Below are 17,001 nucleotides of genomic sequence, written 5' to 3' on the forward strand. Positions count from 1 at the left end.
CCTGATTTTTGTGGCCTCTGAGTGAGGCAATGATCCCAGGAAGCTCTAAAAGAAAAGAAATGCAGTTGCAAATGAGATATAATAAATATTCAGTTAGGCCAGTACTTCCACCTAGTTTAGTTCTTCATTTGCGTATCATTATAAAAACTAAATAAAGAATAATAATAAAGATTTGCTATAAGAATAGAATTACTTTTCTTGAGCTAAGGCAGGAAATTCCAACTCTGGGTTTAGCATTAAGTTGGTTAAAGTTGGCAAAGAGTAGGTTCAAGTTTAAAAAGATGAATACAGGATCTATGGACATAAAGCTGAGCAGTATTTTACTTAACATCACAAGCTATTATATCGTGTGGTTATGCATTGCAGTACATAAAAACATTATTTGACCCGTGTACACTTTAACATTGCTGTTTAACTGAGTTATTGGTCACTGGAATAATTCCCCCTCCATGAAGTGAAATCTCTAAAAAAAAACAGTGCACCTTTAGAGATGTCCACTTTTGACTAGTCTAACACAGATGCTTAGCTGGTGTTTCATAGCAGCTTCAGCTAAACTTTAGAATGAATTTATACAAAAATGACAGCTGTGGTGATGTCTTTATAACTCTGATAAAGACCTCACTGGTCACAGGTGGGTGGTGATCGCGCACAGATAAGATGCCTGCCTTTTGGTGTGGGAGACCCGGGTTCGATTCCCACTGTGAGACATCTACAAATGTGTCCCTGAGCAAGACACTTAACCCCTAGTTGCTCCAGAGGCGTGCGACCTCTGACATGCATAGCAATTGCAAGTCGCTTTGGATTAAAGCGTCAGCTAAATGTAAATGTATCATTTTAACAGTGCAAAAGCAGAATTGAGGGCTCACACACACACATGCTGCAGGCCTGCGTAGTTAAAATCTCATGCATCAAATTCCAGCAACAGGTTACTGAGATTGTACATTACCGAAATTTTAGTAACATTAAAAACTGCCTTACAGCAAAAAGCAATACATTACCGTAACGTCGATTGCGTTACTTTTGTAACGCGTTACTCCCAACACTGTTTAAGGCAGACGAAAATGCTACCTAACCTTAGCTAATAAATATATTAATCCACGTGCTAGCATTAGCTATTGCACACCAGAGCTATCCAAGAAAGGAAAACACACTCTTGAACAAAATCTTAAGACCAGGGGAAACATTGCACGTACTCGCATTTCGCGCTGGTGGATCATAACCGGATCAGCTGATGAACAGCCTGTTTGAGTTTAAATGCAGTTTTCAATAAATTGCCTACTCTCTATTTTTTGTCTCTTGCTCCTGTTTCTTCTTTTGGCATTTTGAAGCAGTACTTACAACTATGATTATGATCCACCAGCGCGAAATGCGAGTACTTGCAATGTTTCCCCCGGTCTTAAGATTTTGTTCAAGAGTGTATTTCCAAACCCAGAGTGAGCTCAACTTTAGTTAACATACACAATTGTGGTGTCTTGCTAACAATAAGAAACTTACCAAGAAAGTCTGTGCGTCTGTCCTCTCCTGCTTGTAACTCTGTTCACATTAAACTTCTGCAGGGATCTGACCGGATATTCTTCTCTTCTGTGTCCTTTTCTGTGGTGTCCACTTTCGCCAAGTTGGTAAAGTAAAACAAAGGAAACCTGAGAAACAAAATTATTTCTGGCTTCCCTCTCAACGACAGTACACGCGTTAACTTTCACGCTGTGTGATTGGGTCATTGATTTGAAAACCTTGATTCTGATTGGTCAAACTGAATGCACTGTGCTAGTGGGCTGGGCGGGAGGGCGCACTTTGCCCCTCTGTACACATGTGTTTACTGTTTACAAACACAAACAAGTATAACTACATTATGATTTAAAGTATCCTTATATCTATATGTTGTTGTTTGTTAAGTTAACAACATGTGCTGCTTCCTTCTAGGCCAGGTTACCCTTATGAAAGAGGTCTCTGATCTCAACGAGCTATTTACCTGCAATTAAAAATAATTAAAAGAAAGAAAAGAAATAAAAAAAAAAGAAACAACATGCTTTTGAAATTTTTTAAAAAGGTTTTAAAAATCATACTTCTGGAAATCAGGCTGAAACATGTGGCAATTACATAAATAATTACAATATTTTGCAGTAGCCTACACAATGAAGCATGTTTGGCATAAATATATTTTAACCCACTAAAAGTGTAATTGTTTAACAATGTACTTCCACAAAGTACACCTAAATAGTATTTACTAAGAGTTAAATAAATATATTTTTTAAAAGTAGACTAAAATGTTGTGAAAAATATACTTTTATTTAAGCATATTTATTAAAAGTTTAACTAAGTATATATTTATTACCAATTTCTTCAAAGTATTTGAGAAGTATGTTAAAGCTCAGGAGAATATATCTTTAATATACTTGTAGTAAGCATGTTAGGAGTATGAATGTACTATAAGCATACAATATTTTCAGTGCCTTTAAGGGCACTTCTTTTTGACCTGGGGCAGGACACGGCAGTCTCCTCTCCACAGTAGCTTGTTGAGCTGATAGATTCTATCGACTGGCAACATAAATTGTCAGAACACCTGTTCGGTTGAGCAGATGGTGCAACTTACACTTGCCCATTTGTCCTGCTTCTAACACATCAACAAAGGACAAAACGTTCACTTGCTGCCTAATATATCCCACTCACTGACCGGTGCCATAACAATGACCTCCCCTGTCAGTGGTCATAAAGTTATGGCTGATCGGTGTATTTCATAATATACAACATGCAGCAGCAACTTAAAACAGATAAATCATTAAGCAAAAAATGTAAGCAACTTCATAAAAATCATAAAGTCAGTTAATAAAACATAATCGGAAACAAAACTTAATACACAGGTTTGCATAATTTAGAGACGAAGGCTAGTATAAATAAAAGAGTCTTCAATTGTTTGTTAAAGGCAGCGACAGAGACTTCAGTACATGATTATAGGGGAAGTGCATTCCAGTGTTGGAGCGACCACTTCACATACACGATAACCTTTTATTTTCAGCAAGAGGAACAACTAGTAGCCTCAGCCCTGCTTTGAACACCTAAGTGGCCTTGTGGTGATGTAGCATCTGGGTGAAGCAGGTCAGAAATGTATCCAGGTGCCTGACCATGCAGGGCTATTAATGTAAAAACGAGCACTTTAAACTGAGTCCAGAACCTGATCGAGAGCCAACGATGGCTGGATGTGTGTGATGTGACTTGTCCTGCTGGACCTTGTCAACAGTCTTGCAGCATCATTCTGGTCGAAGAAGGAGACAGAGTAGTCTAACCGGTATGAACTTCATGCATGACTTGTCATCTCTAGCTCCGGTTTTGAGACAACAGGTCTGGCAATCTTAAATGCATGTGTTGTGACTTGCAAATCAATTAATCTCTGTACACTTATGAATAAAATCTAACATATATTTTATTTTTTCTTGGGTCTCAATATTAATGAATGCACACAGAAGGATTCACAAATATATTTTGTGATTTTATATCATGTGATTTAACACTGACTCTCTCTACAAACATAAGTTTCATTGCACACAACTCTACACTTGGAAAAGTTTAATAAAACGTCCATAAAATAATCTGAACAGGTCAAAGACTATGAAATTATGGGATATCCACCACTTAACATACAAGTTTAACTTTAAAAAGCAGCTCTTACCTGCAGTCTGACAACTGCACCTTCAATGTGATGTGGCTGACTGACGTGACATTAAGTATCAGTATGACACTCCTCTGCTGAGAAACAAACACATATGTCAATCTATGTCACCGCTGAGTCTGTGGATGACTCTGCCAACAGTAGTGCATTCCAGCATGCTGTTAATGAGGACCAAACAGGATTTGGTTAAGGGGCGCTTTGCGTCTGATAACATGTGAAGATTGCTACACATTATAAATGCTGCAAACACTCACCTGAATCAATGTGCAGTATTCTCACTTGAACACCTCAAGTGAGAATACTGCACATCAAAAAGCATTTGATAGACTAGAGTGGAACTATAGGTGGGTAGTATTGCAACATTTTTGATTGAGACATAATTTTATTCAAGACATTATACCACTATTGCAAGTGTTCTAACTGGTAATCTCTCACCCATTCCCACTGCAGCGTGTAGCAAGACGGGGATGTCCACTTTCAACACTTTATTCTGTCCCTGGAACCTCTGGCGCAAGCCGTTAGGCCATCTAGAGCCTCCCCATGAAAACTGGCGATAATAATCATATGTTGTATGCTGATAATATTACTTTGTTTTTTGATTACTGTGACACCTCTATTCACGTTACTTAAAAAATTCATAAATTTAGTGACATCAGTGGCTGTGTGTTTTTTTTTTGAGGGGACAGCAAATCTACACTATGATACAAGCTGAACACTCACTACTTTACATTGTAGCAAAGTGTCATTTCTTCAGTGTTGTCACATGAAAAGATATAATCAAATATTTACAAAAACATGAGGGGTGTACTCACTTTTGTGAGATACTGTATGTGCATCTGTTACACTGGATGATGATGAATGTGATGATTATATATTCTGACTGAACTGTCCATGATGTGATGGTGTTTGGAAGTTGTTCTTGGCTTTGTTTGCAGCCCCAACCAGAGGAAGTGAGTTCAGTGCACTAAGGCACTGAGGTGCTTTGACACAAATACTAACATTTGTCAGCTGTCAGCATGCTAACATGCTCACAATGACAATGTTTGTGTAAATCTGGTGGCATCGACTGCAATTGTCGTACTACTTCCTGTTCTCACTCTGCCTGAAGTTCTTGTCATGTTGGAGCTGTTTCCTCTGTTTCTTGCTTTGACATGTCAGTCTTCTGTGTCTTACCTGATTTAAATGTGGATCTCACCTCTAATTTCACCTCTTTGTCACCATCATGTTTAAAGTAAACCAGTTTTGACTATTGACAGAGAACTGGAAGCCTGCTGTCACATGAAATGTGTTGTATCAACTGAACAACAACCAATCCTGTTTTTGTTTATACAGGTTCTGGTTGACTGACTACTGCTGCTTCACCACACTGGGGAAGAGCTTACCGCCATACTGCAGGTAATACACTAACTAAAGACAGGGAAGTAGGACTAGGGGGGGAAAGGGGACTGTGAGGAGGGCCCACAGAGATATGTAAATGGCCGTGGATGCAGGGAGACCCTCCCTGCATCCACAGCTATAGAGAATACCTATGTACAGGGTCCAGAAATTTCTGCTACACATCATCACTATAGACGAAATACCTCATACAGCAACACTTCATGAAACCCACACTATCACTTTAATAGTAGTAGCCTACACAATGAAGCATGTTTGGCATAAATATATTTTTAACCCTCTAAAAGTGTAATTGTTTAACAATGTACTTCCACAAAGTACACCTAAATAGTATTTACTAAGAGTGAAATATATTTTTTAAAAATAGACTAAAATGTTGTGAAAAATATACTTTTATTTAAGCATATTTATTAAAAGTTTAATTAAGTATATTTTATTACCAATTTCTTCAAAGTATACTTTTGAGAAGTATGTTAAAGGCCAGGAGAATATATCTTTAATATACATGTAGTAAGCATGTTAGGAGTATGAATGTACTATAAGCATACAATATTTTCAGTGCCTTTAAGGGCACTTCTTTTTGACCTTGTCAACAGTCTTGCAGCATCATTCTGGTCCAAGAATAGGAGAGATACGAAAAGGAGACAGAGTAGTCTAACCGGTATGAACTTCATGCATGACATGTCATCTCTAGCTCCGGTTTTGAGACAACAGGTCTGGCAATCTTAAATGCATGTGTTGTGACTTGCAAATCAATTAATCTCTGTACACTTATGAATAAAATCTAACATATATTTATTTTTTCTTGGGTCTCAATATTAATGAATGCACACAGAAGGATTCACAAATATATTTTGTGATTTTATATCATGTGATTTAACACTGACTCTCTCTACAAACATAAGTTTCATTGCACACAACTCTACACTTGGAAAAGTTTAATAAAACGTCCATAAAATAATCTGAACAGGTCAAAGACTATGAAATTATGGGATATCCACCACTTAACATACAAGTTTAACTTTAAAAAGCAGCTCTTACCTGCAGTCTGACAACTGCACCTTCAATGTGATGTGGCTGACTGACGTGACATTAAGTATCAGTATGACACTCCTCTGCTGAGAAACAAACACATACGTCAATCTATGTCACCGCTGAGTCTGTGGATGACTCTGCCAACAGTAGTGCATTCCAGCATGCTGTTAATGAGGACCAAACAGGATTTGGTTAAGGGGCGCTTTGCGTCTGATAACATGTGAAGATTGCTACACATTATAAATGCTGCAAACACTCACCTGAATCAATGTGCAGTATTCTCACTTGAACACCTCAAGTGAGAATACTGCACATCAAAAAGCATTTGATAGACTAGAGTGGAACTATAGGTGGGTAGTATTGCAACATTTTTGATTTAGACATAATTTTATTCAAGACATTATACCACTATTGCAAGTGTTCTAACTGGTAATCTCTCACCCATTCCCACTGCAGCGTGTAGCAAGACGGGGATGTCCACTTTCAACACTTTATTCTGTCCCTGGAACCTCTGGCGCAAGCCGTTAGGCCATCTAGAGCCTCCCCCATGAAAACTGGCGATAATAATCATATGTTGTATGCTGATAATATTACTTTGTTTTTTGATTACTGTGACACCTCTATTCACGTTACTTAAAAAATTCATAAATTTAGTGACATCAGTGGCTGTGTGTTTTTTTTTTGAGGGGACAGCAAATCTACACTATGATACAAGCTGAACACTCACTACTTTACATTGTAGCAAAGTGTCATTTCTTCAGTGTTGTCACATGAAAAGATATAATCAAATATTTACAAAAACATGAGGGGTGTACTCACTTTTGTGAGATACTGTATGTGCATCTGTTACACTGGATGATGATGAATGTGATGATTATATATATTCTGACTGAACTGTCCATGATGTGATGGTGTTTGGAAGTTGTTCTTGGCTTTGTTTGCAGCCCCAACCAGAGGAAGTGAGTTCAGTGCACTAAGGCACTGAGGTGCTTTGACACAAATACTAACATTTGTCAGCTGTCAGCATGCTAACATGCTCACAATGACAATGTTTGTGTAAATCTGGTGGCATCGACTGCAATTGTCGTACTACTTCCTGTTCTCACTCTGCCTGAAGTTCTTGTCATGTTGGAGCTGTTTCCTCTGTTTCTTGCTTTGACATGTCAGTCTTCTGTGTCTTACCTGATTTAAATGTGGATCTCACCTCTAATTTCACCTCTTTGTCACCATCATGTTTAAAGTAAACCAGTTTTGACTATTGACAGAGAACTGGAAGCCTGCTGTCACATGAAATGTGTTGTATCAACTGAACAACAACCAATCCTGTTTTTGTTTATACAGGTTCTGGTTGACTGACTACTGCTGCTTCACCACACTGGGGAAGAGCTTACCGCCATACTGCAGGTAATACACTAACTAAAGACAGGGAAGTAGGACTAGGGGGGGAAAGGGGACTGTGAGGAGGGCCCACAGAGATATGTAAATGGCCGTGGATGCAGGGAGACCCTCCCTGCATCCACAGCTATAGAGAATACCTATGTACAGGGTCCAGAAATTTCTGCTACACATCTGACTATAGACGAAATACCTCATACAGCAACACTTCATGAAACCCACACTATCACTTTAATAGTAGTAGCCTACACAATGAAGCATGTTTGGCATAAATATATTTTTAACCCTCTAAAAGTGTAATTGTTTAACAATGTACTTCCACAAAGTACACCTAAATAGTATTTACTAAGAGTGAAATATATTTTTTAAAAATAGACTAAAATGTTGTGAAAAATATACTTTTATTTAAGCATATTTATTAAAAGTTTAATTAAGTATATATTTATTACCAATTTCTTCAAAGTATACTTTTGAGAAGTATGTTAAAGGCCAGGAGAATATATCTTTAATATACATGTAGTAAGCATGTTAGGAGTATGAATGTACTATAAGCATACAATATTTTCAGTGCCTTTAAGGGCACTTCTTTTTGACCTTGTCAACAGTCTTGCAGCATCATTCTGGTCCAAGAATAGGAGAGATACGAAAAGGAGACAGAGTAGTCTAACCGGTATGAACTTCATGCATGACTTGTCATCTCTAGCTCCGGTTTTGAGACAACAGGTCTGGCAATCTTAAATGCATGTGTTGTGACTTGCAAATCAATTAATCTCTGTACACTTATGAATAAAATCTAACATATATTTTATTTTTTCTTGGGTCTCAATATTAATGAATGCACACAGAAGGATTCACAAATATATTTTGTGATTTTATATCATGTGATTTAACACTGACTCTCTCTACAAACATAAGTTTCATTGCACACAACTCTACACTTGGAAAAGTTTAATAAAACGTCCATAAAATAATCTGAACAGGTCAAAGACTATGAAATTATGGGATATCCACCACTTAACATACAAGTTTAACTTTAAAAAGCAGCTCTTACCTGCAGTCTGACAACTGCACCTTCAATGTGATGTGGCTGACTGACGTGACATTAAGTATCAGTATGACACTCCTCTGCTGAGAAACAAACACATACGTCAATCTATGTCACCGCTGAGTCTGTGGATGACTCTGCCAACAGTAGTGCATTCCAGCATGCTGTTAATGAGGACCAAACAGGATTTGGTTAAGGGCGCTTTGCGTCTGATAACATGTGAAGATTGCTACACATTATAAATGCTGCAAACACTCACCTGAATCAATGTGCAGTATTCTCACTTGAACACCTCAAGTGAGAATACTGCACATCAAAAAGCATTTGATAGACTAGAGTGGAACTATAGGTGGGTAGTATTGCAACATTTTTGATTTAGACATAATTTTATTCAAGACATTATACCACTATTGCAAGTGTTCTAACTGGTAATCTCTCACCCATTCCCACTGCAGCGTGTAGCAAGACGGGGATGTCCACTTTCAACACTTTATTCTGTCCCTGGAACCTCTGGCGCAAGCCGTTAGGCCATCTAGAGCCTCCCCCATGAAAACTGGCGATAATAATCATATGTTGTATGCTGATAATATTACTTTGTTTTTTGATTACTGTGACACCTCTATTCACGTTACTTAAAAAATTCATAAATTTAGTGACATCAGTGGCTGTGTGTTTTTTTTTTGAGGGGACAGCAAATCTACACTATGATACAAGCTGAACACTCACTACTTTACATTGTAGCAAAGTGTCATTTCTTCAGTGTTGTCACATGAAAAGATATAATCAAATATTTACAAAAACATGAGGGGTGTACTCACTTTTGTGAGATACTGTATGTGCATCTGTTACACTGGATGATGATGAATGTGATGATTATATATATTCTGACTGAACTGTCCATGATGTGATGGTGTTTGGAAGTTGTTCTTGGCTTTGTTTGCAGCCCCAACCAGAGGAAGTGAGTTCAGTGCACTAAGGCACTGAGGTGCTTTGACACAAATACTAACATTTGTCAGCTGTCAGCATGCTAACATGCTCACAATGACAATGTTTGTGTAAATCTGGTGGCATCGACTGCAATTGTCGTACTACTTCCTGTTCTCACTCTGCCTGAAGTTCTTGTCATGTTGGAGCTGTTTCCTCTGTTTCTTGCTTTGACATGTCAGTCTTCTGTGTCTTACCTGATTTAAATGTGGATCTCACCTCTAATTTCACCTCTTTGTCACCATCATGTTTAAAGTAAACCAGTTTTGACTATTGACAGAGAACTGGAAGCCTGCTGTCACATGAAATGTGTTGTATCAACTGAACAACAACCAATCCTGTTTTTGTTTATACAGGTTCTGGTTGACTGACTACTGCTGCTTCACCACACTGGGGAAGAGCTTACCGCCATACTGCAGGTAATACACTAACTAAAGACAGGGAAGTAGGACTAGGGGGGGAAAGGGGACTGTGAGGAGGGCCCACAGAGATATGTAAATGGCCGTGGATGCAGGGAGACCCTCCCTGCATCCACAGCTATAGAGAATACCTATGTACAGGGTCCAGAAATTTCTGCTACACATCTGACTATAGACGAAATACCTCATACAGCAACACTTCATGAAACCCACACTATCACTTTAATAGTAGTAGCCTACACAATGAAGCATGTTTGGCATAAATATATTTTTAACCCTCTAAAAGTGTAATTGTTTAACAATGTACTTCCACAAAGTACACCTAAATAGTATTTACTAAGAGTGAAATATATTTTTTAAAAATAGACTAAAATGTTGTGAAAAATATACTTTTATTTAAGCATATTTATTAAAAGTTTAATTAAGTATATATTTATTACCAATTTCTTCAAAGTATACTTTTGAGAAGTATGTTAAAGGCCAGGAGAATATATCTTTAATATACATGTAGTAAGCATGTTAGGAGTATGAATGTACTATAAGCATACAATATTTTCAGTGCCTTTAAGGGCACTTCTTTTTGACCTTGTCAACAGTCTTGCAGCATCATTCTGGTCCAAGAATAGGAGAGATACGAAAAGGAGACAGAGTAGTCTAACCGGTATGAACTTCATGCATGACATGTCATCTCTAGCTCCGGTTTTGAGACAACAGGTCTGGCAATCTTAAATGCATGTGTTGTGACTTGCAAATCAATTAATCTCTGTACACTTATGAATAAAATCTAACATATTTTTTTTTTCTTGGGTCTCAATATTAATGAATCCACACAGAAGGATTCACAAATATATTTGTGATTTTATATCATGTGATTTAACACTGACTCTCTCCACAAACATAAGTTTCATTGCACACAACTCTACACTTGGAAAAGTTTAATAAAACATCCATAAAATAATCTGAACAGGTCAAAGACTATGAAATTATGGGATATCCACCACTTAACATACAAGTTTAACTTTAAAAAGCAGCTCTTACCTGCAGTCTGACAACTGCACCTTCAATGTGATGTGGCTGACTGACGTGACATTAAGTATCAGTATGACACTCCTCTGCTGAGAAACAAACACATACGTCAATCTATGTCACCGCTGAGTCTGTGGATGACTCTGCCAACTGTAGTGCATTCCAGCATGCTGTTAATGAGGACCAAACAGGATTTGGTTAAGGGGCGCTTTGCGTCTGATAACATGTGAAGATTGCTACACATTATAATTATTTATTTGGACCACGCAGTCTGTCATTCAGCAATTCAAACAGCAGCAGACTTGCCCGTTAGCGGGCAGGCACATCTCCGAAAACATTGTAGCAAATTTTTTAAATCAGCAATTAGTTGAGAAATAGACCACACATTTGGAGTTTAAATAACTATATTCCCATATAAAAACTCTTAAAACTGTATTCCATGACACAATAAAAGACGTATTATAAATTCGTCGTGGGTCTTCTCCTTCGCCATTTCCGCTTGTTAGCGCAAAATGCGAATCCGAAGTCCACACAAGTCACCACCCAATGCAGGCAGTAAAACTGGCAGAGCGAGAACACATCCGGGTATATGACTGTACTTGGCTAGATGCCTAGTAGTAGCCTACTTGGGCTGCAACTGATGACGTTTCACAAGTCCACAAAAACACTAGGGCCCAAACCCAATGTCCCCCCTAAGCCCAAAGCCCTGAACCCTCACAGACTTTACTGACATCACTTGGAAAGTGATTGAGTGCAAGAGGCTGCAAGGGCTCAAAATGCTATACCCTTGCCACAATATCACGTTACCTTAACGACACTGAAACATGTTGCACACTTTTTATTTTATGTTTGCCTGATTTTTAAGTCCTGCAGGCTCTCACCCTTCAGAGTGAAGGAGAGGTAAATGTCAATATATATTTGTCAATAATTAATACACTATTGTTGGTCAAAACAGCATCATTAAGCAAAAACTAAAATAAATATAGTTAGTTAGTAGTTAGTAGCAAGAACGCTGATTGAGAAACAGCTACAGTGTGTGTGTTGTGGCCATGGCTTACCTCTCCTGGTGCCTGGCTGGTGGCTCATCTACACGCCTGTCTTCAATCAGCACATCGACTCTCTGCTCAAATTATTACTTAATGGTGGTGTGGCTCTTTACCAAAATAGTTCTCTAATATTTTTGTGATTGTGCTTTTGACTAACTGGTTTTCCTCCTGTGCTTCAAAATTGCTCTCCTCTCACGCCACTTCAGCACAATCTCCAGCTTTCATTCTCATCGCTCTTCCCCCGCCTGCCCCCTGCCCTCATCAGCCTGCTACCACCTTCACTCATTCACGATGATGATGATGATGACATATCCTAACTGAACTGTCCAGGAGTGTGATGGCGAGTGGAAGTTGTCCTTGGCTTTGTTTGTAGTCCCAACCAGAGTAAGTGAAACAGTTTGTGTTCACTGCACTAAGGCACAGAGGTGCTTTGAGCTATCAACTGTCAACTGTCAGCATGCTAACATGCTCAATATGAAGATGTTAGTGTGAATGTGGTGGCATCAACTGATCATACTACTTCCTTTTTCTCATTCTGCCTGAAGTTCTTGTCATGTTGGAGCTGTTTCTTACATTATTTATTCACATCAGTAGATGTGTCACAGTAGGGAATTGAACCCAGGTTTCTCACACCAAAGGCATGTGTCTTATCCACCATCACCATTTTCTGTTTCTTGCTGTGACATGTCGGCCTTCTGTCTTCTACCTTTTAAATGTATATCAACCAGTATTTCTCACATCTAGTGAACAACATAACAGGTAATTATTACATCAAGTTCATTTAAGGGGAAACCACTTTTGAATGTTATCTATAAACCCACACAGTTTTTACATGACACTCAGTGGGCCCCTTAGGCCTGCCTGTACCTGCAGAGTGAAACTTGGTTACAGAACTTTTATCCTTTACACTAGAAGAAATTAAGAAATAGTGAAAGTATCTTGAAATTTAAAAAAGGCAAGTTATAACGTCCTCATACTGTGAATACAGTACACAGCAAGGCACCAATAAATCCTTCAGCCAAGACACATTTTATCTCGACAGGACTCTGAAAACATTAACCAGAGTGGTTTCTAATTTAATTTCTAACCTGTAACCTGGATGTGAGTTTCTCTGGTCTGGTTGACGTCCTTCTGTTGGACTCTACAGGTGAAGCTGTTGCTGTGTCTCTTCTCCACAGTCACTCTGCTGCTGACAGTATAGAGGTCATCAGGACCTCTGACTGTCTCTGTAGGTCCAGCAGAGAGGAGGTTTCCCTCACCGTCCAGCCAAAACACCTCAGGCTCTGGATACCAGCCTGCAGACTCACACTGAAACACCACACTGCTGCTGGTTCTGTTCAGTAGCAGGTGATGAGACAGCACCTAAAAATGAGAGAGAGGAGATTTAAATTATTTAAACTTCAGACTATAGGTGGCAGGTTAATGATGTCTGTCTGATAAACATTAACCATATAACAGCATGACCGTTTAAACTGGTTTCATACTGAATTACTATTTTTCCTCACACTATATAAATGTCCTGAAATGTGCATCTGAATCATCAGATTGTGTTATGAAGTAAACAATGCTAAGTACACTGCTCAAAAAAATAAATGGAACACTAAAATAAACACATCCTAGATCTGAATGAATGAAATAATCTCATTAAATACTCCTTTCTTTACATAGTTGAATGTGCTGACAACAAAATCACACAAAAATGATCAATGGAAATCGAATTTATCAACCCCTCGAGGTCTGGATTTGGAGTCACACTCAAAATCAAAGTGGGAAACCACACTACAGGCCGATCCAACTTTGATGTAATGTCCTTAAAACAAGTCAAAATGAGGCTCAGTAGTGTGTGTGGCCTCCACGTGCCTGTATGACCTCCCTACAACGCCTGGGCATGCTCATGATGAGGTGGCGGATGGTCTCCTGAGGGATCTCCTCCCAGACCTGGCCATCTCCTGGACAGTCAACTTGGTGCAACGTGGCGTTGGTGGATGGAGCGAGACATGATGTGCCAGATGTGCTCAATTGGATTCAGGTCTGGGGAACGGGCGGGCCAGTCCATAGCATCAATGCCTTCCTCTTGCAGGAACTGCTGACACACTCCAGCCACATGAGGTCTAGCATTGTCTTGCATTAGGAGGAACCCAGGGCCAGCATCTGGTCTCACAAGGGGTCTGAGGATCTCATCTCGGTACCTAATGGCAGTCAGGCTACCTCTGGTGAGCACATGGAGGGCTGTGCGGCCCCCCAAAGAAATGCCACCCCACACCATTACTGACCCACTGTCATTTGGAAATAGGTTGTATAGACTGAAAAAGTGTTTTAAAGATATCTATCAATAAAAGTCAGCATTTTAACAATAAATATTGCCAAAATATGGACAATCGCCTGGTATATTTGAAAATGTTGTATGATAACTGTTGTATTTTAGTTTATTTTCGTCAGATTTACATTTACAATTGCATTCTAGGTGGATTAGAAGATATTCAGTTGCATTAAAAGCTAACTCAGGATGGTTTTGATGGTTTATTGCATCAAAATATAGCTTTTTATAGCAAATGGTTGAGGAGTTATTCCTGATTCATTCTGGAAAAAGGGGTCTGTTTTCAAAAGGTTAAACTACATTTATTTGTTTCAGCTGCACCACAGTCATAATCACTCTCAAATAGTCACATTATCTCCAACATGATCACTATATATGATAGAAAGTTATCATGCGACTACAATATGAAAGATTACTGTTCATTGATCAGTTTTACTAGTTTAAACAGTGATTACTGCAGTAATGTAGCCCACGGGATGTGTTTCAGGGCAACTGTTGCCAACTTGACAGCTGCCTTGTGTCATAGTGTTATAAAGAAGGTATTTCCTCTATGTCTGGAGATAACTCTCTGTCCATACATCGATTGACAGATTGATCATAAAAGCAGTCATGTTCAAGATCATGTTTGGGTAAAAAACATAGTAGTCCAGGATTTTGATATTTCTGAAGACGTGAGCTACTAAAAGCGTTCAGATATGTGCTTTGATATCGACAGTATGAATAAGGAAAAGTCAGACAGCATAAAAAAAAATGAAAAGAAACATTAAATATATTAACAAAACTCTGACTTCCTTCCAATATATTTTAATTTGCTCACACTCACATAATAATTTAATACTTACTTACTACATTTTTTCTTATACATACATACAAAATAATCAGTTCACACAAAGAGCACGGTCTACACAAACTACAGATGGATAGTTAAGATGAGGAGCCTGCCATCAAAACTACGAATTTACTGTTTAAGGCAGGACACTTTTTCATAGTGGTCAATTTTGAGACTTTGGTCTATTTTACTTCCATGTTGACTTTTACTCTGGAAATGAAATTTCAAGAAAACACCGTTTAGATTGTGTTTGTTTTAAGCCTGCTACCCTCTGTCTGTTCGCATCTGTAGATTTATTCTAAATTAACCAAAACAAGCTAATCTGCATATTTACATAGAACATTTCAGAGGAAAATACTCTTGATGTAAGTCATTAACTGGGGAAGTTCTGTGGTGATATGCTTTAGTTATTTTGTTTAACCTATTCACCTGCAGTAACTTGTCAAATGTGTGCAAATTAGCGCATTTTAATTAGTTAACTCATAATTTGAATATAAATGTGGCGATTGTGATGACGTTATTGGACACAAATGTTACTGTGTTCACCTGTAGTGTCTCCATTTAGTACAGTACATTAGCTCGTTATGGCCATGAGATATGGCCTTAGCTGAACTTCACCTATTATTACATGAGCTCAGCTCATATGTCATAAATGTATAGGCCTATATTTGCCTTTTGTCTTTTGTTTAATTAGCGGTTTACTGAAGGCACTGGTAGTTTAGTCTTTTGTTCATCACCACTCACCTCCTCACAAGCCAGAAGCTTGGAGGTACTGCTGGCTGGCTGTGTGTTGTGCTGCTGCAGGGAGACTCAGAGCCAGCGAGAGAGAGAGAGAGAGAGAGAGAGAGAGCGTGGGCATCAGAACTATATTACTATATATTTAGATATTTTCATTTGGGGTTTGTTGCCAACAAAATCACAAGCTGTAAGGGGAAGCAGCTGTGAAAGTATTCATTGGAGCACTTTTGAGTAAACTTTTGAGATGGGAATGTGGGGTGATTTGACATTTAGACTCAGCAAAGAGACTCTCAAGAAAAGAACAAATTCCTTTCGCTTTGCCAAAGAACTTTCGGGAACACTCTGCACATGAGAGAGAGAGACAACTAAAGAGAGTTGTGGAGATTGTAATCCCGGAGGTTATCTAAATTAATGTAAAGGTCACATAGATGTGCAAAATGTAAAACAGAATGTAAAGCTGGACCTGGGAACTGGGAATTTAAGGTTCAGATGTACTCACTATTATAACTACTGTAATGGTAATTCCAAACATATTGCATGTAACCCTGGAGGGAGACTTACCTGAGGTGGCACTGAATCTGTGTAAACGTAAAAATATCTCTGTTCTCTGTGTTATCCAGACTTCAGGGACAACGTGTCTCTGTGGGATGATAAGATTGACCCTAAAGCTGGATAAATAACAGGCTCACAGAGCTCTCCTCACTCATTCAAGCACACATGTACACGATGTATGTGTGTTGCTGTGAGTCCTTCTGCAGAAGACTTGAATAAAACTCACAGAAAGACAAGTTTTGGCCTGAGCTGCTTATTTGAAAACTCGAATTGCCATCACAATTTGGCGTTGTCGACTCATCACACGCATGAGAGGACTCAGAGACACTCAGAGCTGAAAGTAAAAACCGTACGGTCAGAGTCTGGGACTCCTCCCCTCCAAACTATGGGTGAGACGTTGAGGTTTCTGATACCTGAGTGTCTGAGGCTCGCTCACCGCTGTGATCCATAAGAACCTGGTGGCTGGCAACACTCTCTTTCTGGTGAGTAGACTGGAACGATTCTCGCTACCTCTCAGGGTGTGCGTGACAGACGTGTCAGCAGGTCGGGCCTGGGG

General features: G+C 38.8%; 1 protein-coding gene across 4 annotated transcripts in view; it reads right to left on the bottom strand.

The window, feature by feature from the left end:
* LOC119913240 (butyrophilin subfamily 3 member A3-like) overlaps positions 1-11,097 on the bottom strand; it is a 30,454-nt gene extending 19,357 nt beyond the window's left edge. Inside the window, exons 1-4 of one of the 4 annotated variants that reach the window (XM_038732637.1) lie at positions 10,976-11,097; positions 8,541-8,617; positions 6,101-6,177; positions 3,665-3,738 (exon numbers count right to left, since the gene is read on the bottom strand). The gene's annotated coding sequence lies outside the window, so the exon portion shown is untranslated. Of the gene's footprint in view, positions 1-3,664; positions 3,742-6,100; positions 6,178-8,540; positions 8,618-10,975 lie in introns of all 4 variants that reach the window. The other 3 variants (XM_038732636.1, XM_038732634.1, XM_038732635.1) reach the window with 3 other exon arrangements.
* Between the last annotated feature and the right edge of the window lie 5,904 nt (positions 11,098-17,001).

This window comes from Micropterus salmoides, unplaced genomic scaffold, assembly GCF_014851395.1.
Source record: "Micropterus salmoides isolate LMB-PRFRI ecotype aquatic unplaced genomic scaffold, ASM1485139v1 Ms_hic_scaffold_2, whole genome shotgun sequence".
Lineage (NCBI taxonomy): Eukaryota > Metazoa > Chordata > Actinopteri > Centrarchiformes > Centrarchidae > Micropterus > Micropterus salmoides.